General features: G+C 36.5%; 1 protein-coding gene across 4 annotated transcripts in view; it reads right to left on the bottom strand.

The window, feature by feature from the left end:
• The window catches only part of LOC145680524 (uncharacterized), a 250,580-nt gene that overhangs the window by 53,242 nt on the left and 169,414 nt on the right, over positions 1–27,924 (bottom strand). The window lies entirely within an intron of this gene.

The raw sequence follows: 27,924 nt of genomic DNA, 5'->3' as shown, positions 1-27,924 counted from the left end.
TGTAGCTATACCGTACATTTTCTTACATTGTTCATACAGACCTCTGTCCTAGTTTATTTTATTGTTATGCTGTAATGGTCACTGGTCATGCTATGAAAGTTTGATCCTAATTCCTCCATTTGTCTTCCTTTTGTTGCAGATAGATCATAGCCGCTCCATTAGAAGTTTGCATCAATGAGGAACAATGAGCAGTGATCCGGTTTTAGAGGTTGGAAGATGTATCAGGGGCCGCAATCCATCAAAGACTTTCGGCACAATACGGGAACAGTGTTTACGAATTGATTAAAAACCTCAAAAATGATCGCACACGTGTTATGCACGAGAAAGGAACCAGACGACCATCTAGGGCCACAAATGATGACAACATTAAGCGTGCACGTGACATGGTTCTGTTAGACAAACGAGTGACTATTAGTGAAGTCTGGAAATTAGTCATGGTTCTGTGTACGAAACCATCCACAACAGACTTGGGTTTCATAAACTCACGTTCCTCTTTGGTGCAAAGTTTTAATGGAGCGGCCATGATCTATGTGCAACAAAAGGAAGAAAAATGGAGGAATTAGGACCAAACTTTCATAGCACGACTACAACAGAATAACAATAAAATAAACGAGGACAGGAGTCAGTAAGAAAAGTGAGCTACATTGAGGATAATATTTAACTTATCCTCGTACAAAGTGAGCCAGATAGCATGTTCAAAGTGCTTAAATAATATAATAATCCGAACCTTTATACACTCTCCTCAACACTTCGTTTCGTGTACTAATTGCCTGATCGTTAGCCCTTAACGTCGGGTCGGAGGCAGTGTATCTAGCAACTATTAACCTGATTGTGTAGAATTATATGACTGAGGTTTCTTGGTTTCGTAATACGGATATGGTGGTTTTTGTGGTCTGAATTCAATTCTCGGTGAGAACATAAAAATTTAACTGTTGACATAGCTTCGTGAAGCAATGAATGAGCTACATCAATGAAGAAGTAGTGAAATCGGCTCTAAAAAGCCATTGCTATGCTTACCAACTTAATAGCAACTCTCTTCGCCGCCTATTTTATGTTTTACCTCTGGATTTAAAAGGTGAAATTTGAGAGTGTCTACACCCGTTATTAGAATGTAGTAAGTCAGATTCAGAATGAAAAAAAAAATGGAGGAAGGGAGCGAAGTAGTCACTATTAAATACATAAAATACAAATGCAACACAAAATCGCTTTACATAAACTATGATAGACTTCCATCTAATAAGAACTTTTGGGGGAAACTAACAGTGTTTTAAAGGTGTCTGGCTTTCTCGGCCTCCCTTCTACTTACGTTTATGTCAAGTGGGCCCCAGAATCTTTTGTTGGAGGGGTCCAAGCTTTGGAAGGGGGCAATACTACAAGCCATTAAATCTATGTAGTATTGAACGGGTATTATTCTGCACCCGAAAAGACGATAAGTAGATAATTGTAAAATATTTCCATCTATATTTTCAGAAAAAAATGATAGAACTACATAAAAAAAAATGTGTACAGATGAAACCAAACCAAACTACTTGGTCTGACGCCCCGATTTGTGAGCTTGAGCCGCTCCACGCCATCTGTTAGCGACTGGAGAAATGTTTCTTCCAGACATGTTTTTTTTGGAGGGGGCACTGTCCCCTAGGAGCTCTCAGATTACCCCCCCCCCCCGGAGGAGACCGATATAATACGTCTAATATAATAATAAATAGAAAAGTACCAGCAGTGTCCTCTCGGAATACTAAGTATGTTCCCCGGAACATTGTTTCTGAAAGAAACACTGGGTGGAACTACGTCCAATCTAGCGACGAACGCGTAATCAGTGCGCCGTGTGGCCCTATCGCTCTCTAGACCTAGTGGTCGTCACGTCTTTTATTCAGGAGACTCCCCAGTTTTGCCTCACAACGCTAGGTGAATGCCGAAAATTGGAGAAGTACTGGACAGGAATAGAATCCAACGCTGTATCCACTCGACTGTGGTGTCCCCAGTACAGATGACAAGTAAGACAAAAATTTCATGCTACATCAATAATTTCCCTGTTAAACAAGTATAGTTTTATTGAGAAAATGTACAAATGTATATTGAGTTACGAAATTTCGGGGGCTCCGAACCCGGTGGACCCCCATGGGTGCAGCCCTGGTCCATGTATTGGCGTGAGAAAAAAGTATTTACTTCGTATCAATTGATTTTTTTTTCTTTCTTTTTTTAATAGCTTGGCTGAAGTTCTTGATTATGATGGAACGAAACCTACTGACAAGTGTTGCTATAGTTCGGGTGAACGACCTTTAAACAAGATCGCACAATTCTTTTTGACACAGAGAGAGTTCCACGAAAAATGAAATGAGATAGGCGGCACCAAACTGGCGCTACTGCTGCCGGAAGATGGAATGGCAAAGAGTTCTCTTTTCGGCAGAGTAGCGCTTTCTGCCTTAGGCCCTTTTTAGACGTTATGATAAATCATCAAGGGTAGAGATTTTTTTATCATATGCAGGTGAGATATTTTCTATTTACACACAGCGATATTTTCCGTAGATATCTCTAGCACATGGTCTATAGGGTCTGACATCTTTCGGAGATTATGCGAACTACTTCAGAAACTTTGAGTGTCTCCTAGACAAACAAAAGATGACCACGCTGTTTGTGAGTGTGTGTGTGTGTGTGTGTGTGTATGTGTGAGCACCGCGTCAGTCAGAAAAAGACAATTCCTGTTTCTCCCTAATTTTTTCCCGCCGTAGTGAGATAAAGACCTTGGAATGGAAGACAGGGATGCTGCAACTTTTAGTTTTATCACGTCTGTGGTAATTGTATCATTGTATTTATGTTTAAAAAAGAAAAGAAAACGAAAAGTCTGGGTAAAAGATTGGATTAGAAGACGATACGGACATGGGATTCATGCTAACCTCGTACAGGTAATCAGGACTGAAGACAGTATAATGTACACGAACTATTTTAGAATGCCGGATAAATTATTTGAAGAATTACTTGAAATGATAAAGCCAAAAATTGAAAAGAGAAACACGGTTATAAGAACCATGTGTCCGTAGTATACGATTTCCTGACGTGCTTACAAGTGCAGTATACGAGTAAGCTACTGCGTGGAAAGCGGGATCATACAGTTATTGTGGAAGAAGTAGGGAAAATATATGTTTTTTTTTTTATGAATAAAGAAAACATTATTGAAACTTAAAAGGTCACCTATTACACTTTTAACTTTTAAAATATTACTTCTCATTAAGATTTTTTCGTTCGTGATACCCGCGGCATTTTCCATTGTCATTTTGTGTTCGAGTTGGTTTGCTGAAGTGGGCAGAAAATATACAGGTAACTTGTATGTGTGATTTTATGCTATAAAAAGAGTCCAATTTGTTTTATAAAAACGCAAAAATCTTTGATTATATTCCGGTGATGACAAAACAACAAAGTTATATCCTCAATCTGGTACACTGACAGACGATATTCATTTACACTAAATTCAAGATTTAAAAAAAAATCAAAACATTCTTCTACAATAATGACAAATTCCACATTAATTGTAAAGCATATTTACCTTCTTTCCGTACGTCCCTGCGAAGAATATTTATCGTAAATTACATGAATTTTGAAAGGGTGGCTGTAGCCCAATATCAGTCACTGGTACATGCAAAAAGCATCGGAATATTAATTTTGTATCATTTGTGATTAATCTAACGCTCCCTGAAATTTCCAAAATAAAATTTGAAATTTTTATAAAGATCCACCAAAATATGCTTCGCCCCCTCTGCCCCCCTAAGATGGTGCGTTATCAAAATAACATTCCAGATTTCATAAACGCATACTTTTTTTGCTACAATGCCGCCAAATTTTTGATTAATTAACAAAGAAATACCTTCTTCTCGTATGTCCCTACTAAGGATATTTATGGTGATTTTTTTATTTTTAAAAGGGGGCTATAGCCCCATATAAGTCACTGGCACATGTAAGGAGCATTGGAATATTAATTCTGTGACATTTGTGAATAATCTGAAGCTTACTGAAATTTCCGGAACAAACTTTTGAATTGTTATAAAGATCCATCATCTGTTGATTCACCCCCTGTGCCCCCCTAAGACCTGCGAAGAATATTTATCGTAAATTACATGAATTTTGAAAGGGTGGCTGTAGCCCAATATCAGTCACTGGTACATGCAAAAAGCATCGGAATATTAATTTTGTATCATTTGTGATTAATCTAACGCTTCCTGAAATTTCCAAAATAAAATTTGAAATTTTTATAAAAATCCACCAAAATATACTTCGCCCCCTCTGCCCCCCTAAGATGGTGCGTTATCAAAATAACATTCCAGATTTCATAAACGCATACTTTTTTTTTGCTACAATGCCGCCAAATTTTTGATTAATTAACAAAGAAATACCTTCTTCTCGTATGTCCCTACTAAGGATATTTATGGAGGTTTTTTTTATATTTTTGAGAGGGGGCTATAGCCCCATATAAGTCCCTGGCACATGCAAGGAGAATTGGAGCATTAATTATGTGTCATTCGTGATTAACCTGACGCTTACTGGCACACCGAAAATAAATTTTGGGATTTTGGTAACACATTACCTACCACCTTTTTACGCCCCTTGCCCCCAAAAGGGGGCCTTCCCAAAATAATGTTTGAGACAGCTTTATTAGCTTTGTTAATGAGTGTTTTTGCATTTTGTAACAAATACAATTCATTTGCCCCAAAATCTTTACGAATAATTATTGGAGAAAACTGCTTCCAAAATTTAACATTGAATCTCCCATAAGGAAAATGAACTTTTGTGTTTACACCCTCAAAAGGGGGGCTAAACAGAAATTTTCTCTTATTTCCTTTAGAAATTCAAAAAATTAAGATATTTCTCAATAAGAGTGCCAAATTTTACATTAATAGTGTGAAAACTTCATATTCTCCCAGTGCTGTAGAAAATTGCATGAATTATGGAACAGTATATTATATATATATATATATATATATATATATATATATATATATATATATCTTGCAAAATTTTTTTCCCGACCTTAATTTTCAAGATACAAAAAAGAAAAAAACATATCCCTACCTGAACCCAAGCCCGGGCCAGAAGGACGCAATAATTTCGAAAAAATCGAAAAATCTCCCGGTTTTCCTCGATTTTTTACAGTTTCTGGTGTATAATACGGACAAATGAGTGGTACTGTTGAAAATGATGCTCTATCAGTGGCGGATCCAGGATATGATAAAGAAAGGGACTAAATCGTAGTTGTAGCTTTATCCAGTGTAAATCAGAATTGAACCCCATTTTATCCAGTGTATACCTGAGCGTCAAGGCTGGGCTAGAGCCCCTATAGCCCCTCCTTCCAGTGTGCGAATTAAATAATCTATATTCGGGGGAGATAAAATTAGGCCAAAGGACATAGTCTGAAGGTTCAAATTTCAAAATGAGACAATAAATGCCCTACCACCCATATATATATATATATATATATATATATATATCTGTGTGTGTGTGTGAGTGACATCTGTAATAAATAAGAGATTTATTAATTTAATAAGTCTACCGACAATAACTATGCACATATATATTGTCTGACATACACACACCCCACTAAACCTTTCTGAACGTGTTTTAATGTTGTACTCACTCTTGTCCCCGTAGCTCTCTAAGGTTTATTTAGTTAATAATTCGGCTCGAGCGATAGCCATGATCACAAGCATATGTTAATTTTTCCACTCATATTGAAAGCTTCCACTTTGCATTAATACATACAGGTTGCGAAAAGAAATCTACTTCAGTCTTGTGAAAACCACTAAAATTATCATTAAACCGGACATTTTTTTTTTTTTAAGAAAATCTAGATATTAGCCTATCAAATAAATGGATTGTTGCTGGTCCCGATTTCTCACATCAAGGTCAAATCGAAGGCCAAATATTTAAAATCTCTCAATTCAAATTTCGAGCTTGTGCTTCTACTTCCAGCTAAAGCTGTGCTCATCACGACTTTTTTTTTCTCCAAATATCGATTCCGTGATGGGCACAGAAAGTCAACACTTAAAAATTACTTTACTGTTAGGTTGAAGATGAGTTGATTCACTATGGGCTACGTTACTCAAATAAAGTAAAACATTGAAGTTTTTCAGATAACATTATTAGCGTGGACAGCAAAATGTACAGCGAAAAGATGGAAAAATGAAGGGTTAACTTAAAAAAAAAAAAAAAAAAAAAAAACGCTCCAGTTGAAATGCTTATACAGACACGGACAATGACACGGAGAACCAGTCGTATTAAGAAATGCTGAAACAAATCTTGAATTATTCGCTTATTCACCTAAAAATCACCATCATTAACATGTCTGCTCACTACGAGCGTATCCCCCAGCGTGTACGTTAACATATACTTACGAGAGAATACTTATATCTCAGATTTTGAGTATAGTTTCAAAAGTTCATTTCCGTAAACTGTAAAAGCAGTGATTATTATGCCAATTATCACAAATTAAATGCAACTTTTGAGTTGCATACACACAACCTACTAGGGAATGAAGACCATGTGCTAACAAAGAGTACACTGGAAAATGAAATAACATGTTATAACAAAAATTAAAATAAGATGACAATCGATACAAATATAGAGGATGAATATGACATATCCGAACTTCGCCAAGTATGGTAGAAGAAGCTATTTGTTTACTTCTTCTTGGCCAACCGCTAAGAACATTTATAAATCTATATGTGGCTTTGTTATGCGCAATTAGTACATTCAAATTCACAAACGATGACGAACTGAAGGGTACAAAGGTACAGTTGCAAGTAACAACCATAGTCATAATAATATAGTTCTACTAAACAACGTTGAAAATAGTGGGTAATTAGGTGGTAAGTAGAAATGACCAAAACTGAACAGTTTACATCGATCATTTCGAAATACAGCTAGAAGATTAAATTTACAAGAAATAACAAAAATCAGTGAAATTTGGAGTTATACTAAGCATAGTTTGAGGGGGAAAGCGAGCATCCCCGGTGGGGATACTTCAGCTGACTTCTTTGGGGGGAAAAACAAAATGTGATTGAGGGGGAAAATCCCCTCACCCCCCGGTAATTCGCACCCTGCCTCCTTCGATCCGCCACTGTGCTGAAGAAAATGAAGTATAAACTATGATCCTACGATAAATAATCCCATGATCTTAACATATTTCAGATTCTATCGAGAATCAAATTCATGGTGTATATTTCAAGGCGAAGTTTCCCTATCTGATCAAGAAACTTGTATTTCAGCATATAGGGGCAAACATTTTTGTTAACTTCATATCACCTGCATTTCATTGCAGTTTTATTTTATTATAAATTATTGCTTAATTCCATTATAGAATTGTTCATAATATTTGTCTAATTATCTTCGACATTTTCAAGTATAAATGTACTTTTTTTTCATTTCTTTACATAACGAAATGTAATGCCATAGTGACCTTTTGCACTATGCTCTCTGTTTCGTTCAGAGCTAAAGGTGACTATTTTATTTCTAAACGAAAAATAAAATTAGTTATATTTAGTTCCAGAATTAAAGATGATGGATGCCAATGTGCGGACCACACACAAAACAACTTAAATCCATCTTCTTGACCATAGCTAATTATGGACTATAATTGAAGAGCATTCAATTTATTTTTGAGTTGTAAACTTATTAATAGTAAAATCTAGAACAGTTTTACGCTTGTAAAATTCTACTTCATTTTGTTCGCTTGACAATAAATATATAAATAAATACTAGCAGAATATCGAATCACACCTTTAACTGTAACAATATTTTCCTCTTTACTGGAGTCCTATCTGATCGATGAAAATATAAAAATAAAAAAGTAGTAAAACGAAAACTCGAATACTGGTCGCGGGAATGGGAATTTGCACGGACCCAATGAGCTACAGAATAAGACACAAATCATACTATATATATGGCAATAACCCTAAGCTTCACGCTGTGAAAGAACGTTGTCACTTTTTTTTTTTTTTTTTTTTAAAGAAGGAATTCAAACCTTATAAAACGTTATGACAAGTGCCTCAATTTGAATGGTGAATATGTTGAAAAGTAATGTAATGTGATATTTTTCCCATGTGTATAATAATCATTTTGTATCTGCGAGTGTGTGCCATTGATATCAAACGGCAGTCCTTTTCCGAATTGACCTCATAGTATTTAGTACATTGATCTTAATTTCAATGTGATTGATTACTCAAGCGACTCTCCAAAACCAGGACTGGAAGTCAAATTTATCTTGACATAAATTTGATTTCTCCAGCCATACAAACAAATGGCACAACTGAACAGTGGCGTCTAAAAGCTTGGGCTCTCCCGTAGACAGCGTGGAGTGGGACCCCTTCTCTACGTCCCACTTCACAATTTTGAGCTCCCTGATGGTGTGGGCCCCCCACAATGCGGGGTCCGCGAACCCCTTATTTACGCTCCTGCAACCGAGTACTGGAGCTACGATAAGCGCATTAATTAGATTAATAATGCTGTGAGTTATAATGTAGATAGATATAGATATAATCTATTTAAAACAAAACATTTTACTTGATTTTTCATTTCCGAAGTTTAGAATTTTGCAGTATTAGTTTCTCAATGAATAACTGCAAATTAGAACATTAACTTTGAGCATAGAAATGAACTATGACTATTCATTTCTATGAACTATGAACTATGTAAAGCTCTTCAAGCGTTGTGAGATAAAGTTGTAAAATAACCACCAGCAGTGTTTTATCTAATTCTGTTAATTTTGAGGAGAATCTAACACTCTAGGGGATATTCATGACTTTTGTTGCAGGTATTTTCAAAAATCTTTAGAGGAATTCTACAACTTGGAAGGGGGGGGGGGTCGTTTAGAAGACACTGCACTGTAATATATTTGCAAATTGGGTAGGCTATAAGCAATTGCAATAAATTTTTATTTATAAGTTATTTTATACTAGATGGAAAATCAATCTAACAACTCTGTTTAATTTGAATTATCTGTATTATCTGGGGAATCAAAAATATTATATAAAATCATAATAATTATTATTTACAACCGTTGTCAATCCAATGTTTGATAAAGATCTTTCAACATTTCTCCAGAACATTCCATCTTGGGCAACCCTCTTTCAAATCATTCCTCAGTGCTTCTTAATTTGACCATACCATACGGTATCAGGGCCTCTTCTAGGTCACTTCTTATCATTTACACAGAAAATAACAGAAGAACATATTATTGAGAGTGGTCAAAAGAGCAGGAAATATTTCAGCCCAAACTAATGGAGGAAGTGGCCAGTGGACATCTTGGCAGAGGACGAAATGGCAGGTGGATATAATGATGGTTTATAATTACAAGTACATTGTTATTTAATTGAATTTTACATTATAAAATTTCTAATTTACTGTATGCGCTCATTTAATCATTGTATATATATCTATATATCTATATCTATATCTATCTATCTATCTATATCTATATATATATATTATGACATGAAATTGCATGAATTATGGAACAGTATATTATATAATGTTATTACATATAATCTTAGAAGTTCTAGGGAGAAGATTAACCCGACTAACATAATGGTTAACGCGGTGACTTTTGGTTCAAATATTTTAATACAATATTTAAAATAAAATACAATTTATATAGAAGTAAAGTAAGTATGAAATAACTATACATAAATTCAAAATTCGAAATTTTAATTATGAAGTATCTATATACAATTTTGGAATTCGAAATTGATTATAATAACATGAGATAAGCACTAAAGCGCTTGATTGACAAACCAGAGTAAGAACCGAAAATAAAACAATATTGAATAGGTTTACAACAGGGGTGGCTAGGCTTTCTAAGGTTTGAGGGCTACTTCTCATTTCCGAATTCTCTAGTGATCTACTAATCAAAATATAGATTAATAATGAGGACGTGATGGACAGTAAAGAAGAAGTAAATACGAACAATAAAATTAAGATTAAATATTTTTTTAAAAAAACCTAATTAATTCATTTTTATTTTCTCAGAAACGTTCATTTGTTATCAGAAACTAGAAATCAGTCCATCGAGACTGATTGATGCAGATAGTGTGACACAGACCACCGCGGGCTACCTCTCACGATTGCCGGTAGGCTAGAGACCATGGTTGATGTGTTGGCCATCTCTGGTTGGTTATAATGACTTGTTTCGAAGACATGAAAAGGGTTTCAATCAAGGACGTGTCGCTTCTGATGTATGTGGTCCAGGTTTCAATTCCCGGTGCTAGTCGGTTTTATCTCATTTTAAACTATGGATCTACCTTTGCTTTAGCCGAGGTTAAACTTCAGATATCAAAGCAAACCAAATTGAAGCGGTTAATTTGTTGTAGCTTTCGTAGTTTGGAAGTCTCCTCGCATTTCATAAACAGAAACCGGGGAAAAGATATTTCTTTCCTTTTTGTCAACAGAACAAACCACTGGACGACAGGTATAAGCAAATTCTTAGCAAAACCTGTTTTTAACCAGATATTTCCCGCTTTCCTTCCAAGAAGCTGGCAGCCAAGGAGGGTTGGAAGCGGTGACCTATTCATTCCTTTGTTTCTCTACGGGGGGCTATACCTGGCTTGCATGCGATAAGTTGAACATGTCGAACTTATCGCATCGTATCATATGCAGGAGAGATATCATGAGATAAACTAATTTAGACGTTATGATTTCTGAAATTTATCTCTACCCTTGATGATTTATCATAACGTCTAAACGGCCTCTTACAGATTCAACAGTCGTTAATTTCATGATAAGCAATAAATTTTAAAATGCGTAAAATGAAAAGTATTAAAGGTTAACGTCCCATGGCTTTAGCATCCAACATTTATTTCGATTTCAGATTGAAATAAGTAAGATAATAAATACACATGAAATATGGGAGCAAGATTTGTGAATGAAAAAGTAAACATCACCAGAAATAAATATGAATATTAATAATAATATGGACATCTGCCATCTAATAGTTATGATTTTATGAGGGTTTGTCTTGCAGAAACTGCTCCAAACGTGAATACTATATTAGAGAGCTCTTTGAATTGAAACAAATATAGATTTCGAGGCAAGATGAGACACTTTCACGCCACCTTTTCGAGACAAGACAGAGTTTTCGTAGTAATAGCTCTTCGAATTGAAAGAGATATATGTTTCGAGACAAGACAGGACACTTTTCCGCTACCTTCCTCAGACGAGACAGTTTTCCGTTTTCGTAGTGATATACGAGACGAGAGAGAGCTCTTCGAATTGAAACATTTACGTTTCGAGGCAAGACGAGACAATTTTCGTAGTGATATACGAGACGAGAGGAAGCTATTCGAATTGAAAGAGAGAGACGTTTCGAGGTAAGACGAGACACTTTCACGCCATCTTTTCCTGACGAGACAGTTTTCGGAGTGATATACGAGACGAGAGATAACTATTCGAATTGAAAGAGAGAGAAGTTTCGAGGTAAGACGAGACACTTTCACGCCACCTCTCCTATACAAGACAGTTTCGTAGTGATATACGAGACGAGATAGAGTTCTTCGGATTGAAACATACGTTTCGAGGCAAGACGAGACGCTTTCACGCCACCTTTTAGAGACGAGACATATCCACATACCGTCTCGTGGGTAAACACAACGTCCGGGACAAATGACCTGTCACGAATAACGGAATGATAATGATTTGTTAAATAAGAATTTCAGTCAGTTTATTTTATATATATATATATATATATATATATATATATATATATATATATATATATATATATATATATATATATATATATATATATATATATATATATATATATATATATATATATATATATATATTTTAATGAACCTCTATTCTCACGAACTTACCATAAATGCAGTCCTATCGATGTTTACATTTGCATATTAAACGGGACAACAGATCAGCTGTTCATTTGCTACTGCTGCTAGACAAGTCTTTCTTTCAAACATCTTAACACTATGTTAATTTCATATCAAACACTTAAATAGCGTGTTTTCACTGCCCGCACAATCACGTTCACCTGAAGACAACACGACGAGAACCGTAACAAATGCGAATGCGCGATTTTGAGCTAGTAAGCTGATTGAACACATGTAACGTACTAAGTAAATTTTCTCACAATCCAGTTTCTTGGCTTTTCTGTCTGCTATCGTGATACGTTACACTTTTCTCATGTATGCCTTCAAGACAGCATGAGCATCGTACGGCATAAAAATATCAAGTCATTATACTTACACATTCACGATGTATGCAATGTTCTTACATGTTCATGATGTATGAAAGCAATGTTGTCCTTAGTTACTGCATTTCGTAGTAGTAATAAAGAGAGTCTTGTCAACATGTAACATGTAGGATAATTACTGTAAATGTTTAAATCCAGACTTAATTTAACGTGTATGTAGAATGCACAATATAGAAAGATGCAATACAGTCAATGAATAGCCTGATACATTTCATAGAACTAGGCATAGAATTAGATTTCTGGGCTTTCGGCATCTATAGCCATGTTAACCCGTCATGTATGAGGGATGACGTCCCTCTGTGATTACACTGCTCAAGGAATTGGGGAGGAAGAAAGGAATTAAGAAGGATCGAAGCAGTTTGGGTGCATTATATTAAGTATTTGCCTGGTGTAAATGACGAAAAGCTTTTATAGTTTTTTTTTTCACTCAGGATAGCTATCCTGAAAAAGCTTTTATAAATTTTCGATGGAGTGTCTCCACTGGGAATCGAATTCGGGATCGCTCAGGCCCTTCACAAAACTTTTTTTTTTTTACTATCCGAAAAACCCTAATACACTATATGAGTGTGATAGTTAAGTCGCAGAGCACGCATCTCTAGTACAAAGTACGATTTCTGATTGGTTGGTTGTGCTACATTTTTCATCTTCAGATCTGTAAGACAGAGAGCTACAGATCTGAAGTTGAATCACGTGATCTTCGAGGTAATCAAACCAAGATTTCCCACACTAAAAGATAACCATTTAGTCACGAAGATCCAAGACGTAGCCCTATCTTTGGTTCTACCTCAACCTATATGAGTTAGTTGCGCTCCCTGGTTTAGTGACCAGAGCGAGAGCGTTTGGTGTACGAGAGCATGTATTCGCTTCCTGGTGGGAGGGCATTGAAGTATTACAGTGGTTCGGATTTCACTTCGGGTGAACGATCTTTAACCCTTTGTGTCTCAGTGATTATGTCATGAAAACATCTTTATATATGTTTCCTCTCTAATTTCCGTTGGAACATGAATTGTCCGACACTGATTCAGATTTATATTTGCTTTGAATTTGAAGTAACAATAAAACATTCTTAAATAGTTGGCGTCTTAATATATATACTGTTATTATTATACTGTCTTAATATATGAATTTCGAATAATAGATTCTTCGCATATACGTACAATATTGGTTATTCAAACAACGAATAATCATTCGAATAATAACGAATAATTATTCCAATAACGAATAATTATCTGAATAATGGATAATCATTCGAATAAAGAATAATTATCAGAATGACGAATAATTATTCGAAGAACGAAAAATTATCCGAATAACGAATAATCATTCGAATAATAACGAATAATTATCCGAATATTCGAATAACAGCACAGAAATTATTTGAATAATACAGTATTAACAGCACTTTCTTCATTCAAAGACGCAAGTTTTCTTCTACAAAATATCTACTATAGAAAAAGAAAAGAATTCCGTTGTAGAAGTTGAGTCTGTTTTGGTATTGAATAGCTGAAAATGAGGTTAAGGAATAAATTTATGCCCCTAAACTTAAAATAATATTTGAAATTACTCTTAAAAATGGTTTGGAAATGTCCATTGGTTAGCTACAAAAATGGATAAGTCCTTCGAAAGAATCTTGAGTATTTCCCATGGTTTGAGCTTCACAATATCAAAGATTTAGAGTTTGATAAAAATTATCCCTTGTATGAAATATCTTCAAAGAAAAAGTGTGACACCTTCATGTCTCAAAACTTCTGGTTTTTGATTTTCAATGTTTACTTTATATTTCACAATTTCTGGTGTAAGAAACAATGAAACACTTAGTGAACTTTTTAAAATTTGTCAATTTTAAATGCAGTTCCAAGCAGCAATATAGCAACTGGAAAAATGGTTTCTCTAATCAACACTCAGTGGATAAAACAAAGGAAGTATGGAAATTTCTAAAAGAATGTCAGGCATTCAATAATTTAGATATAGTAACCTCTATATATGCTATTACTTGTATCCTCGTCGCCATAAGTGCCTTTACATCGCAGTGACGGGTATGTGACCGCGCAGTACTCCAAGGAAGGGATGGTTGTATAAGAATTTGTGATTAATTTTGAAGAGTTTTTATTTTGACTAGGGAATTAACATAGGTGAAGGGAGTAAAGACATAGATCTGAAGCATCAGTTCACTGTTATTGAAGCATTAGTGCACGAAAAGATTCGTATTCTCAGTTTTTCTATTTATTGTTTTATATGTTAAGTTAAACACCACAATATGTATCACTGATATCGCAGATCGTATTATTTTTTAAAATCGTGTTTGTAACCTATTGTCAAAACATTCATCTCCAGACATGATGTAGAGAGAAGAGAAAGAGATACGACATCTGTAATATATGTAGATGTGATTCACTAAGTAACTGTAGAAATTAATTAAAGGACACATAAGAGAGCGAAAAGGAGCTCTAGCAGTCTGAACTTTTTAGAAACGTCCTAGATAGGTGAAAATATAGTTAAAAATTGCAAAGGGTATCATGTAATTTACCTCTCTTTTCTTATATTCTTTTTCTTTCACATCCAAACATCCCTATTCAGATTTACGAGATAAAGGTGAAGAGAGAAACATTCCCATTTCAAGAATTATATAAGGAAAAAATCTTTTGACTTAGACTAGATTCGAACTCGCAACCCTTGAATCCATGGCTCACCGCTCTACCGATTGAGCTAACAACTTCTGCTGGAAAACCGTGATTTCTACAACTACTGGTTGCTGAATGATGTGTATTAACCAAGTTTGCCGAGATAATTGCTTCATATAGCTATTGCAATAATAATAATAATAATAATAATAATAATAATAATAATAATAATAATAATAATAATAATAATAATAATAATAATAATAATAATAATAATAAAGCAGAAGAAGAAGATCAGAATTTAAAAAGTCGCATATGTTAAAAGTTTGACGTGCAGAGTAAGTCCTAATATGAGATTTTATTAATTATACATAATAAATGTAAGCGTGGTTTATTCGTGCGTGCTACTCAAACTGCGCAACTCACCACCTAGTCCCATAAGAGTTGTACAGTATGGTACAGTCAGCGACAGTAGAAACTGGAGGTTGGATACATAAGAAATGATAGCTTTTTCCAGTAGCAGAATAGTTTCACTCGATGTCTGATAGTTGGACAACCAACATGACAGCAAATACGTGCCCGAAAACATAACATGCCAGGATATTCCTCCATTTGCAGGAAAAAGTATTACCATCTGAGAGCATCACTTAGAGAAACAACCACGAGATAAATCTGCAGAAAATCCATTCACTTTAAGATCAAAGAGATACGAATTAATGCAAAGGAAACGAAAAGAATAATACGCATCATGCAGAGACCGAAAAAGTTTGGAAAGCTAAACAAAATGAGAAAAGAAGGAAAGAGGGAAAGGAAAGAGCAAAAGACATGGGAATAAATTAAATTTTAACACTTAAGGATAAACAGTGTCCGTCTTTTCTCCTACCCGCTGTATCCGTCCTGGTTTTTCTCCCTTCATAGGATAAATCTCATTCAGCATCAAACGCGAACATCATTTATAGTGTTTTAATTCCTTGAAAAAAAGTTAACTCCATCCAGGCCGAGACTCGAACCGCGGACCCTTAGAACGACAGTCAGACACTGTAACCACTTACCTACACACGCTATGTCAACTGCGGGCATTTATAAACCAGCCATTACCCGCGCTGTTATCAAACGTCTTAAATCAGCCAACTTAATCTATACTCTTACTTACTGTTGTCTATATATATATATATATATATATATATATATATATATATATATATATATATATATATATATATAGAGAGAGAGAGAGAGAGAGAGAGAGAGAGAAAGAAAGAAAGAAAGAAAGAAAGAAAGAAAGAAAGAAAGAAAGAAAGAAAGAAAGAAAGAAAGAAAGAAAGAAAGAGAGAGAGAGAGGTATATAAAAATCGGATTAATGGGGGTTAAAAGAATGATTTCGTAACCTCGAAATGGGTCTTCAAGACGGTGATCGCACCACTACTGACATCTGGTAGCCGTGTTAGGTAACACACATTAGAAATAATGCTTCGAAACCATTAGTTGCACGTTCTGCCGTGGATAAGTCGGTAAGGTGTCTGCTTGTTGAGTAGGCAACTCGAGTTCGAGTCTCGAATACACCAATTACTTTTTCCTTCAAAATACATTTCTATATTTTTATATATGTTATTAATAATTGCTTTCTTGCATTTTTTGTAAATTACCTTAAATTAGTGAAGGTTCAGTAAAATCAAGAAGGTTAAAATACATATATATGATTGTTTTATCCGTATGTACAGTCCAGAGATGGAGCGGGTCGGGGGGCCACGGGTCAACAGAACGTGACCCACTGCAACCCCCCACCCACCAGGACCCACTCTGTCTTAACAACGTATTACGACCCACAGACTCATTCTGCTCAGTGCATTGTAGACAGCTTCTGAACACTGGTGAATTTGTCTACTTTCAAGGCATCCTTTTTCTTTTCATTTGTTTCTATTGACAAAAGAACTTCAGGCAATTTTAAATATTGATATTTGCAACTGTAATAATAGCAATAGAACTTATATGAGACGCAGCCTGTGATTTCTTAGAGGAGCTAACTACTGGGAAAAATGTTTGAATCATGTGTAATATATGAATTATTATATAAAAAATTGAATGTAACTATGTCTGCATGATCATCATATCCAAATTGCAAAGTCAAATGAAATGATTTTTGGTATATACTTAGGCCTCAATCTCAACTAGGAAGTTATCATACATGTATGGTTTCATTATATTACATATTCTAAGAGGGTCCGAATATTTGCGAAAATTTTAGTATCTCACAAGCCGTTCAAGTTGGAGAGCTGATATTCAGTATATTAATTCTTTATCTAAATAAAATAAAGTTTGTTTTATAAATAAACTAGCAGCGTTCACCCCGCTTCGCTGCGGTCACCCCGGAACGCAATAAACTTTGTTACTTAGATAATTTTTACTTTTTCGCTTTCAAGTGATATGATAAAAACCATAGAAGATTGCAGTAAATCTTAACATTATATCGCCTGTCATTTATGTTAACCCGCCCCGCTTCGCTGCGGTCATCCCGGTGCTGGCATATTGTAAAAGTGTCTGTAAAAATAAGCAAATCAATTAAAAAATTTTAAACAGAAGATTCAAGCTATTTTCCGCTGTATATCGCCTGTCATTTATGTTAACCCGCCGAGTGACACGGTCATGCGGGTTGCATATAAATACGTTTATTTTTACCTATGATGAACTAATAACAAAGGATTTGTACGTTATGGACACTTGAATGGTCAATTATCTCAAGACACTGGTAATTAAAAATTAAAGTGATATGATAAAAACCATCTAGGGTCCAAATCCTAATAACCCCCCAAAAATGAAAGAAATTGGTTCAGCCGTATTAGCGTGATGAGCGGACAAAGGATTTTGTACGTTCTCTTTTATATATATAGATAAAATAAAGAGTTTGTTTGTGTGTTTGTCTGTCTGTGTGCGGCCTGGGAACCAGACGAGTGGACCGAGAGTTACCAAATTTTGGTCAGGGGTACCTTGACCTAGGCCCCAGATCAAGACGAAGCCGTTTTCTTTTCAAATTTCGAACCAGAGGGGTCTCAGTGGGGCTTTTACCGGAACCGGCTTGGGAACCAGACAAATAGACCGAGTTACCAAATTTTAGTCACAAATACCTTGATCCACGCTCCAGATCAGAGTTAAACGTTTTTCTCAAAATTCGAATCAGGGGGTCTCAGGGGAGCGTTTATTGGGACATGTAAAAGTAGTAGAAAATTTCCGATATTAGTGTCGAATTCATAGTTCTCGCGGTCGCTGAAATCAATAATGAAGCTCCTCTTGCAATAAACTTCCAAATTCACGCTATTCGGCTCCTTGCCAGGGGTCACCGCGGGGGAGGGGGGGCGAAATATCGAAACATATAAAAGTAATCCAAAATGACCAATATTAGTGTCAAATACATAGTTTTCGCGGTCGCTGAAATCAATGGTGACACTTCCATTAGCAATGAATTGCAAATTTAATAACAAATGTATGCGGACCGGGACTCAGCGGCAATGGGGGGGGGGGGGAGAAATACCGAGACATGTAAAAAATAGCCCAAAATGTCCGATATTAGTGACAATTCCATAGTTTTTGCGCTCACTGAAATCAATGGTGACACTTCCATTAGCGATGACTTGCAAATTCAGCTACTATTGTATGCGGGCCGCGGGTCAGCGGGTAGGGAATACCGAGACATGTTAAAATAGCCCAAAATGACAGATATTAGTGTCAAATTTAAAATATTAGCGGTCACTAAGATCAATGGTGACAATTTTATTAGCGATGACTTGCAAATTTAGCTACCATTGTATGCGGACCGAGGGTCACATGTGGGGGGGGGGGTTTACCAAGATGTAAAAATAATCCAAAATGACAGATATGAGTATCAAATCCATAGTTGTCGCGGTCGCTGAGACCAATGGTGACACATTCATTAGCGATGACTTGCAAATTCAGGTGAAATTGTATGCGGGCCCGGGTCACATGTGGGGGAGGTTACCGAGGCATGTAACAGTTATCTAAAATGACCGATATAAGTGTCAAATCCATAGCTTTCGTGGTCGCTGAGCTCAATGGTGAAACTCTGAGCGCATTCACCCAATTCGGCTAAGGGCCGGAAGTCACTGGGGGTCGACACCGAGACACGTAAAAGTAATCCAAAATGACCGATATTAGTGTGAAATCCATAGTTTTCACGGTCGCTGAAATCAATGGTGACATTTCCATTAGCGATTACTCAAAATCAGCTATCATTATATGCGGTCCGGAGTCACCGGGGGATACCGAAACATGTAAAAATAATCCAAACCTTGTCTGTTTTTTTTTTAAGACACAATGTTACGAGGCACAGAAGCCACCACGCCTGCGGTGTGCTTGCTTTTTTGCCTCAGGCAGACAGTACTACAATTCTGTCAATTTATGTGTAGCTATCAGTCAACCACACAGGTTCTTTGCAACGCTGAATTTTACAAGAAAGGTTTTGTCCATCGGATAGGAAGCGAACGAAGCCCATCGTACGTTGTAATCCCTTCCCCTCTTTTGCACAGTGTGTGAAATTTAACTTGTATACTGTAGTGTTACAGAAAAGAGAACGCTATTTTTTTTAATGACATTATCGAATAAGATTGACCACTATTACAATATATTCAAGATGAAAAATATTCATTTAACAGTCGTCGTACTTAGTTGTCTGCACTGAAATTCCCATAATGTGCTTTCTTTTTTTCTAATATGAGCTCCGAGCTTCTTCGTGGCTAAGTGGTTAGCGTACGCGCCTTTGGCGTGAGAGACCCGGGTTCGATTCCGGTGAGAGCTCATGTAGTTCGGATTTCACGATTAATCAGTAGGTCCCGTCTCATATAGCCTCGCTGCTGAAAGGGACGACAAAATCAACTCAACTCATATTCAGCACCATAGGAGATATAACTCCGAGGGGAATTTTGTCCCTGGAAAACCTCCCAAAATCATCAACGGTACGAAATATGTCTGCAATGCAAGATGTCAATCATTTCCAACTCTATGCTCTGTGACCTAGTTTGCTTTTCATGTTTTCAGTAAACTAGACAGACAAAAGGAAGAATAGAGGCTTTCTTCCAGAAAATTGTGTTCGAGGGTGGGGGGTCACACAGGCCCGTATCCATGGGGAGTCTAGGGGAAAGGGCTCACCCTAAATTTTTACATGAGAATGATTTATGAGCATTAAAGTAGTCAGCCATTAAGATTTTTTCTTTTTGTTTTAGGATGATACTAGATTCGACTCCTGGTGTAAGCTCAACTTTCAGTCCTGTGTCATTTGCATGTCTCGTTTCATACAGATTCGTTGAAAAACCTCTAAACATGTGCTATGACTAGTATGCGAACTAGTTTTTTTTAAGCAAAAAAGAAATTTCTTGCTTTAGACTCTGCCCTGTAATCCAGTTTTTCTGGAGGCGAGATAGTATGGTTGGGAACGGCCAATCAGATTCAAGTTCCGAACCCACATTAAAAAGACCTTCCTTTATAACCTTGGTGTTGTATAAGGACGAAAAACAAAAATATACTGATAGCTCCAGTAATAGATATTATGGGAAAGAGATTTAAAAAATAGGTGGTTTTGAAATAGAGAAAGGACAATCCCTGAGCTTTATTAGTATTACTAGCATATGTTATCCGCTTTGCTAAGTTGAAATGAAAATTTAAAAGCACAACTCCGTATTTCATGTGTTTAGTACCCGTGAAATATGCTGTTTTCGTTTTTAATGGCATCGATTTAAACAGCATCGGATAGATCATTGATCATCTCGGCGACCCTAAAAATCATGGATTCGACACCAATAATGGTCATTTTCGGTCATTTATATGTATATTTCCTCCTCCCCCATGTTGCGGGCCAAGGCATCGAAAGTGTCACTGTTCATTTCAGCGACCCCCCACAAATGTGGATTCAGCACTAATTATCGGTCATTTTCCATTATTTTTAAATATCTCTTCCTCCCTCTCCCCCAAGTTGTGGGGTTGAATTTGAATTTAAACGGGATCGAAAGTACCACTGTTCATCTAAGCGACCCAGAAAACTATAAAATTGACACTGATAGTGGCCATTATTGATCATTTTATATATCACTTTCTCCCCTTCCTGCAAGTGGCGGAACTGATTTTGCATTTAAACCGGATCGAAAATGTCACAGAATGATCCCGAAAACTATGGATTAGGCACTAATATTGGTCATTTTTGATTATTATTATATACAGCTCCCCCTCCCCCATGCTGTGGCACACAGAATCAGAATTGTCACTGTTAATCTCAGCTACTCCTAAAACTATTGACTCGACACTAATATTACTCAGTTTTGATCATTTTTAAATGTTTATACCCCTCTCCTCCATTGTACCCCCCTTCCCAACTATTAGGGCTGAACTTGGATTGAAACAGCATCAGAAGTGTCACTGTTTGTCTCATCGGGCCCGAAAACTATGGATTCAACACTAATATCGGTCATTTTTGATCATTTTAAAATTTCTCTTTCTCTCGCCCTCCCCTACGTTGCTTTATCAAAGTGAACAGCCTAAAGTAATCCGTGCCCTTACACTCATGTATGTTGAAAATTTGATTTAGATCGGTCGGGTGGTTCAAGAGTGATGAAGTCACAAAGACAGTCATATTTTTTTTTACATATATCTCCCCCTCCCCCCCCTACATTGGCTCGTCAAAGTGAAACGATAAAAAAAAACACCCTAGGCTTGACCCTCATATTTGTTGAAAATTAGATGGAGATTGGTTGGGTGGTTCAAAAGTTATTAGGTTTTATTAATTTCTATTTATATGTCCTCCTCCCCACTCCCTAGGATGTACCGTTAAAGTGAAATTACAAAAATGTTTCCAGATCCAAACCTCATATATCTTGAAAATTTGATTGCGATCGGTCGGATATTCAAGATATAGTCCAAGTGTTATTAAGTTACAAAAATAGTCACTTTCAGTCTTATATAAATTGATTTTTATATATCTCCCCTCCTTCTCCGCCCCCCACGTTGCTCCGTTAAATTAAAATTACAAAAACGATCCCAGGCCTGAGCCTCATGTATGTTGAAAATTTAATCAAGATCGGTAGAGTGGTTCAGGAGTTATTAAGTTTTATTTATTTTTACACCCCCTCCCCCTAAGTTCTACCTTCAAAGTGAATAGCCTTTAACCAGCCCAGCCGTAAAACTCATCCATGTTACAAATTTGATCAAGATCGGTGGGGCGGTTCGGGAGATTTAGAGTCACAAACATATTGTTTCTTAATTATATATATATTAGTAGTGTCGAATCTAGATATTTTCAGATGGGGGCAACGTGTGCCATGGCCCATAACATGGGGGAGGAGAAAATAAACATATAAATGATCGAAAATGACCATTATTGGTGTCGAATCCATGATTTTTAGGGTCGCCGAGATGATCAATGATCTTTACGATGCTGTTTAAATCGATGCCATTAAAAACGAAAACAGCATATTTCACGGGTACTAAACACATGAAATAAGGAGTTGTGCTTTTAAATTTTCATTTCAACTTAGCAAAGCGGATAACATATGCTAGTAATACTAATAAAGCTCAGGGATTGTCCTTTCTCTATTTCAAAACCACCTATTTTTTAAATCTCTTTCCCATAATATCTATTACTGGAGCTATCAGTATATTTTTGTTTTTCGTCCTTATACAACACCAAGGTTATAAAGGAAGGTCTTTTTAATGTGGGTTCGGAACTTGAATCTGATTGGCCGTTCCCAACCATACTATCTCGCCTCCAGAAAAACTGGATTACAGGGCAGAGTCTAAAACAAGAAATTTCTCTTTTTTGCTTAAAAAAAACTAGTTCGCATACTAGTCATAGCACATGTTTAGAGGTTTTTCAACGAATCTGTATGAAACGAGACATGCAAATGACACAGGACTGAAAGTTGAGCTTACACCAGGAGTCGAATCTAGTATCATCCTAAAACAAAAAGAAAAAATCTTAATGGCTGACTACTTTAATACTCATAAATCATTCTCATGTAAAAATTTAGGGTGAGCCCTTCCCCCTAGACTCCCCATGGATACGGGCCTGTGTGACCCCCCACCCTCGAACACAATTTTCTGGAAGAAAGCCTCTATTCTTCCTTTTGTCTGTCTAGTTTACTGAAAACATGAAAAGCAAACTAGGTCACAGAGCATAGAGTTGGAAATGATTGACATCTTGCATTGCAGACATATTTCGTACCGTTGATGATTTTGGGAGGTTTTCCAGGGACAAAATTCCCCTCGGAGTTATATCTCCTATGGTGCTGAATATGAGTTGAGTTGATTTTGTCGTCCCTTTCAGCAGCGAGGCTATATGAGACGGGACCTACTGATTAATCGTGAAATCCGAACTACATGAGCTCTCACCGGAATCGAACCCGGGTCTCTCACGCCAAAGGCGCGTACGCTAACCACTTAGCCACGAAGAAGCTCGGAGCTCATATTAGAAAAAAAGAAAGCACATTATGGGAATTTCAGTGCAGACAACTAAGTACGACGACTGTTAAATGAATATTTTTCATCTTGAATATATTGTAATAGTGGTCAATCTTATTCGATAAAGTCATTAAAAAAAATAGCGTTCTCTTTTCTGTAACACTACAGTATACAAGTTAAATTTCACACACTGTGCAAAAGAGGGGAAGGGATTACAACGTACGATGGGCTTCGTTCGCTTCCTATCCGATGGACAAAACCTTTCTTGTAAAATTCAGCGTTGCAAAGAACCTGTGTGGTTGACTGATAGCTACACATAAATTGACAGAATTGTAGTACTGTCTGCCTGAGGCAAAAAAGCAAGCACACCGCAGGCGTGGTGGCTTCTGTGCCTCGTAACATTGTGTTAAAAGAACAGACACAAGGTCACTTGTCAGTGATAAGTGGTTAGTTTTTTTGAAGCCTCTTTATTCCTTACAAAAACAATATAACCAGATTTATGGGAACCCACAGCAATTGTAATAAAAGTTGAAAAAATGTCTTTATCATTCAGATCCTTTATTATTATTATTATTATTATTATTATTATTATTATTATTATTATTATTATTATTATTATTATTATTATCACATAATATTTTAAGTTAGTCCTCACAGCAATTAATACTTAGCAGCAGAGGTAAAAGTGCGTGGGAACGCGGGGGACCCTACCCCACCCCCAAAAAACTGGGTATGGCGACCCCCCACTTCCTAAGCATTTACAATGGACACAGATAGGCATGGGATACGGCGTGACGTCATGCCGCTACCTACCGTCCCCCTACATTTTCAGATGATTCCATCCCATCTAGCCTAATCCCACTTAGCCTAACGATTTATCAGCCACTTATATCTCCAAGATAAGAATGTCTATCATTTTAGGCGAGATGGGAATTCCCGTCTTACTTAATCCCATCTCGCCTAAAATTGCGGTAGGATGCAAGGAGGGAATTTCTGTACTGAAGAGGGAATTCCTCTACTAGCATTTTAACCAGATATATCAATCAATATTGGCAATCTCTGTCAACTACAATATAAATATATAATAAGTACTATACAAGAAGAAAGCATAGGGTGTAGGCAATTTAGTGAATTTAGTTCACTTTTGGTTTGTTTTGGGAATACTGGAAATTGATTGGCAAAGAGAAGCTAATCAGAAACAGGATGAAAATATAGAGCGTGTTTCAAAACAACACTGACAACGTTTGGGAGCTGATTCCTGACACCATGATAAGACAACCTGGGTGCACAAATGCTTCCTTTTGGCGCTATGACCAGCCAAAAACCAGTCGCAAAAATGCCGAAAACAGCGATAACTCGAGAACAAAATGTCGGATCGAAGTCGGGGGAAAGGAAATGTATATTATTTTTAGCCATGGCTTCCATCAATGCACAACTGGATATGGTACAGGAGCAGCACAATGGTCATCTCAAAGAAATTGAAGAATTATGGGGATATTTTATGAAACGTTGACCGAGGCAAGTTAACTACAATTAAATACGGTATTCAACTAACAGGAATCTTAGAACACGGTCAAAGTTACAAGAACATTATTAAAATTATAAAAAAGGGAAGATGGACACATTTGATTGATCTACTATGTCTCAGTATAGAATTGGCTATCGAGGAAGAACTGAAATTATATGAAGTCCATAAAGTTTAAATGTTATGCCTTCTAGGCTAATGAAGACAGAGAGATCACGCATGGATATTGGGTAGCGTCTGCGACTTTCGCAAAGGAGACCCGGCTCCGATTCGCGGCGGGAGCGCAAGCATTTCGGATCTCACGTTAATCCGTAGCTCCATATCTCATGTAATTTTGCTACCCAAGGGATGCTAAACTGAAATCCGATCCAATAATAAAGAGAGGTAATGGATGGAAGCTAATTTTTGGGAAATAATTCGTGAAATGAGAATGTAGGAGAAAACAGGATAATTCCGAGAAATCTCACGGGTACGATGGTATCCACTACAAACTTTAAGTCTGGGATCGAACGAGGTCCATCCCGCACCAGAAGTAAGCGCTCTATCACTAAGTTACTTGCTCCTACTTTGGAGGAAACACTATTATTCTGACAGATGTATCGATATGCTAAATAATGTTTGTGATAAACCAACATACAAGAAGTACAAACGGTCAGAATGTGGGATTCGTGGAGTTTCCTTTGTGAGAAAATGGTAAGTACGTTTTTTTGTCAGTTATTCTTAACTGGATGCCCGCGTCTCTTAGGGATTGGGGAGGACACGGTGAAGCAGTGGTAAACACTTGTTTCTGGTACGTGGGGCCTCTGGTTCGATCCTCAGCCAAGAAACTTTGTAGTGGACACCATCGTATCACGTGTGGGTTTTCTTGGGATACTTTAATTTCCTTCCACATTTTCATTCCATCATATCTTCCATCAACATTCACTTGCCTTAATCATTGTCTCCCTTAGCCTAAAGAGCATAATCGTGGTTCGTTAAAATGAAATACTTCATTTCATTTTACAGGGGTTGCTTACAGTTTGTCGGTGGGTTACCGTTAAGATAATTTTTCAATTGGTTATATTACTGATACTAATATTTGTAAGAAAGAAGGAGTCAATGAGGCTCATAATTTTGAAAGGCCAAGAACTACAATTGAACGTTGATTGTAAGAAATGCTAAAGGTACGAACTAAATTTGATTTGTGAGTCTTTTAGCATTATTAGTCGTATTATGGACAAAAAATAACTCATATCTACAAACCAAGAAAACTAACAGTGAAATTTGATATTCGACAGTGAAATATAATAATATACAACTTGGATATCAAATTTCGAGGTTAGTTTTCTTGGCTTTAGACATGTTCAACTTACATGTGTTTTCGTGATAGTCCAAACTTTCAACATACGAGTATCAGTCTCCTAGATTTTCGTAAATAACTATGATGATTATCCTAAATCTAACAAATAAGTACAGATAACGATCAATAAAGTTCATAATTGACTTTTGAGAACATGCTGGCCCTAACTGATATATCACATCACTACCTTTCCATTTCCAAAATTATCACAGATTTCAAAATGGCGGATTTGAAGATGCCACCAGAGGTTCGCGATCTACTCTGACCATTTTTCTTCTGTCAATATGAGAAACTATCACCGTTTGCATTGTCTATCTTTCACTATTTTCATGATTCAATAGTTTATTTGATGTATTTCAATAACATAGCATAGCCCGTATTTTGACCCCCCTCCGTTTCTTATGGCGTTCAGCCCTTATAACTTTGCACATATACATATTTCTATATCCTCTATCAGTCGCACTAAGTGTCATCCCGCAACTCGAGTCATCCATTTGGACCCTTTACTTGTGAGGCAATTTCTTATTGATGGAAAAACAAGGAAAATAATTCTACAATGACTTACAAGTAACACTTCCCAAGTGTAACACTCCGATTTTGATAAAATTTGGTAGGTAGATACTACACATAAAATAAACAAATACGTGTATTTTTATTTTCTGTGGTAAAGTTGTTTCAGGGGGCGATAAACCAGACCCAAAATTTTGAGAGTTGACGCCCGAAAGGTAATAACAAGTGGACCGAAGTGAATGAAATTGTGCACATATATTGTAGACATAAAATGAGGGAATACGGGTTTCGTATTTTCCTGGAAAAACGGTTAGATGGGCCACAGACCCCTCCAAATCTTTGATCACGAAATATCAAAAGTGCTAATAATAGTATGCCAGAAGTGCCTACAGAACATGAAGAATTGCAACGAAATTTTGTGTAGTGACAATATGCGAATAAAAACTAATGCGTTTTTTTTATTTTCTGTGGAAAAACGGTAAAGGGGAAAAGGCCCTCACACAAAATTTGGAAAATTGACGCCCAAAAGGCAAAAGCAAGTGGACCGAAGTGAATGAAACTGTGCTCAAATATTGTAGAGGTAAGATGAAGGAATACGTGTTTCGTATTTTCGTGCAAAGAAAAAAAAATGGGTGGACCGAGGCGTCTGGTGGCGGAAGGAGTGGACAGAAGCGAAAGAAATTGTGTGTAGATATTGGATATGTAAAATATGACCTTTCGTGTTTCACAAGTGTATCCATCTGATTTTTCAAATTTGGAAGATCAACAGTAAGCACAAATAGTATATATTGTATTTTATAATATTTCGGGAGGCACCTTTAACGCTTACAATGTTTTCGTGATCAAATGTTTGGAGGACTCCGTGCCCCACCCAACCATCTTTTTTTCCAGGAAAATACGAAATTCGTATTCCCTTATTTTGTGTGTAAAATATCTGTGCATAATTTCATTCACTTCGGTTCACTTCTTCTTTCCTTTCGGGCGTAAACTTTCAAAATTTTCGGTGATAGTTTCGCCCTCTAAAACCGTTTAGACGCAGAAAATAAAAACCAGTATTCATTTATTTCTTGCGTATTGTCAACACGTAAAGTTTCCCTGCAATTCTTCATGTCCTTTACACATTTGACCTAGTGTTACTAACACTTTTCATATTTCGTGGTCAAAGGTTTGGAGGGGTCTGTGCACCACCCAACCGTTTTTCTTTATGAAAATACGAAACCCGTAC

Source organism: Thermobia domestica, chromosome 3 (genome assembly GCF_964235325.1).
Source record: "Thermobia domestica chromosome 3, izTheDome1.hap1.1, whole genome shotgun sequence".
Classification (NCBI taxonomy): Eukaryota; Metazoa; Arthropoda; class Insecta; order Zygentoma; family Lepismatidae; genus Thermobia; species Thermobia domestica.
This window is presented reverse-complemented; position numbering and strand designations above follow the sequence as displayed.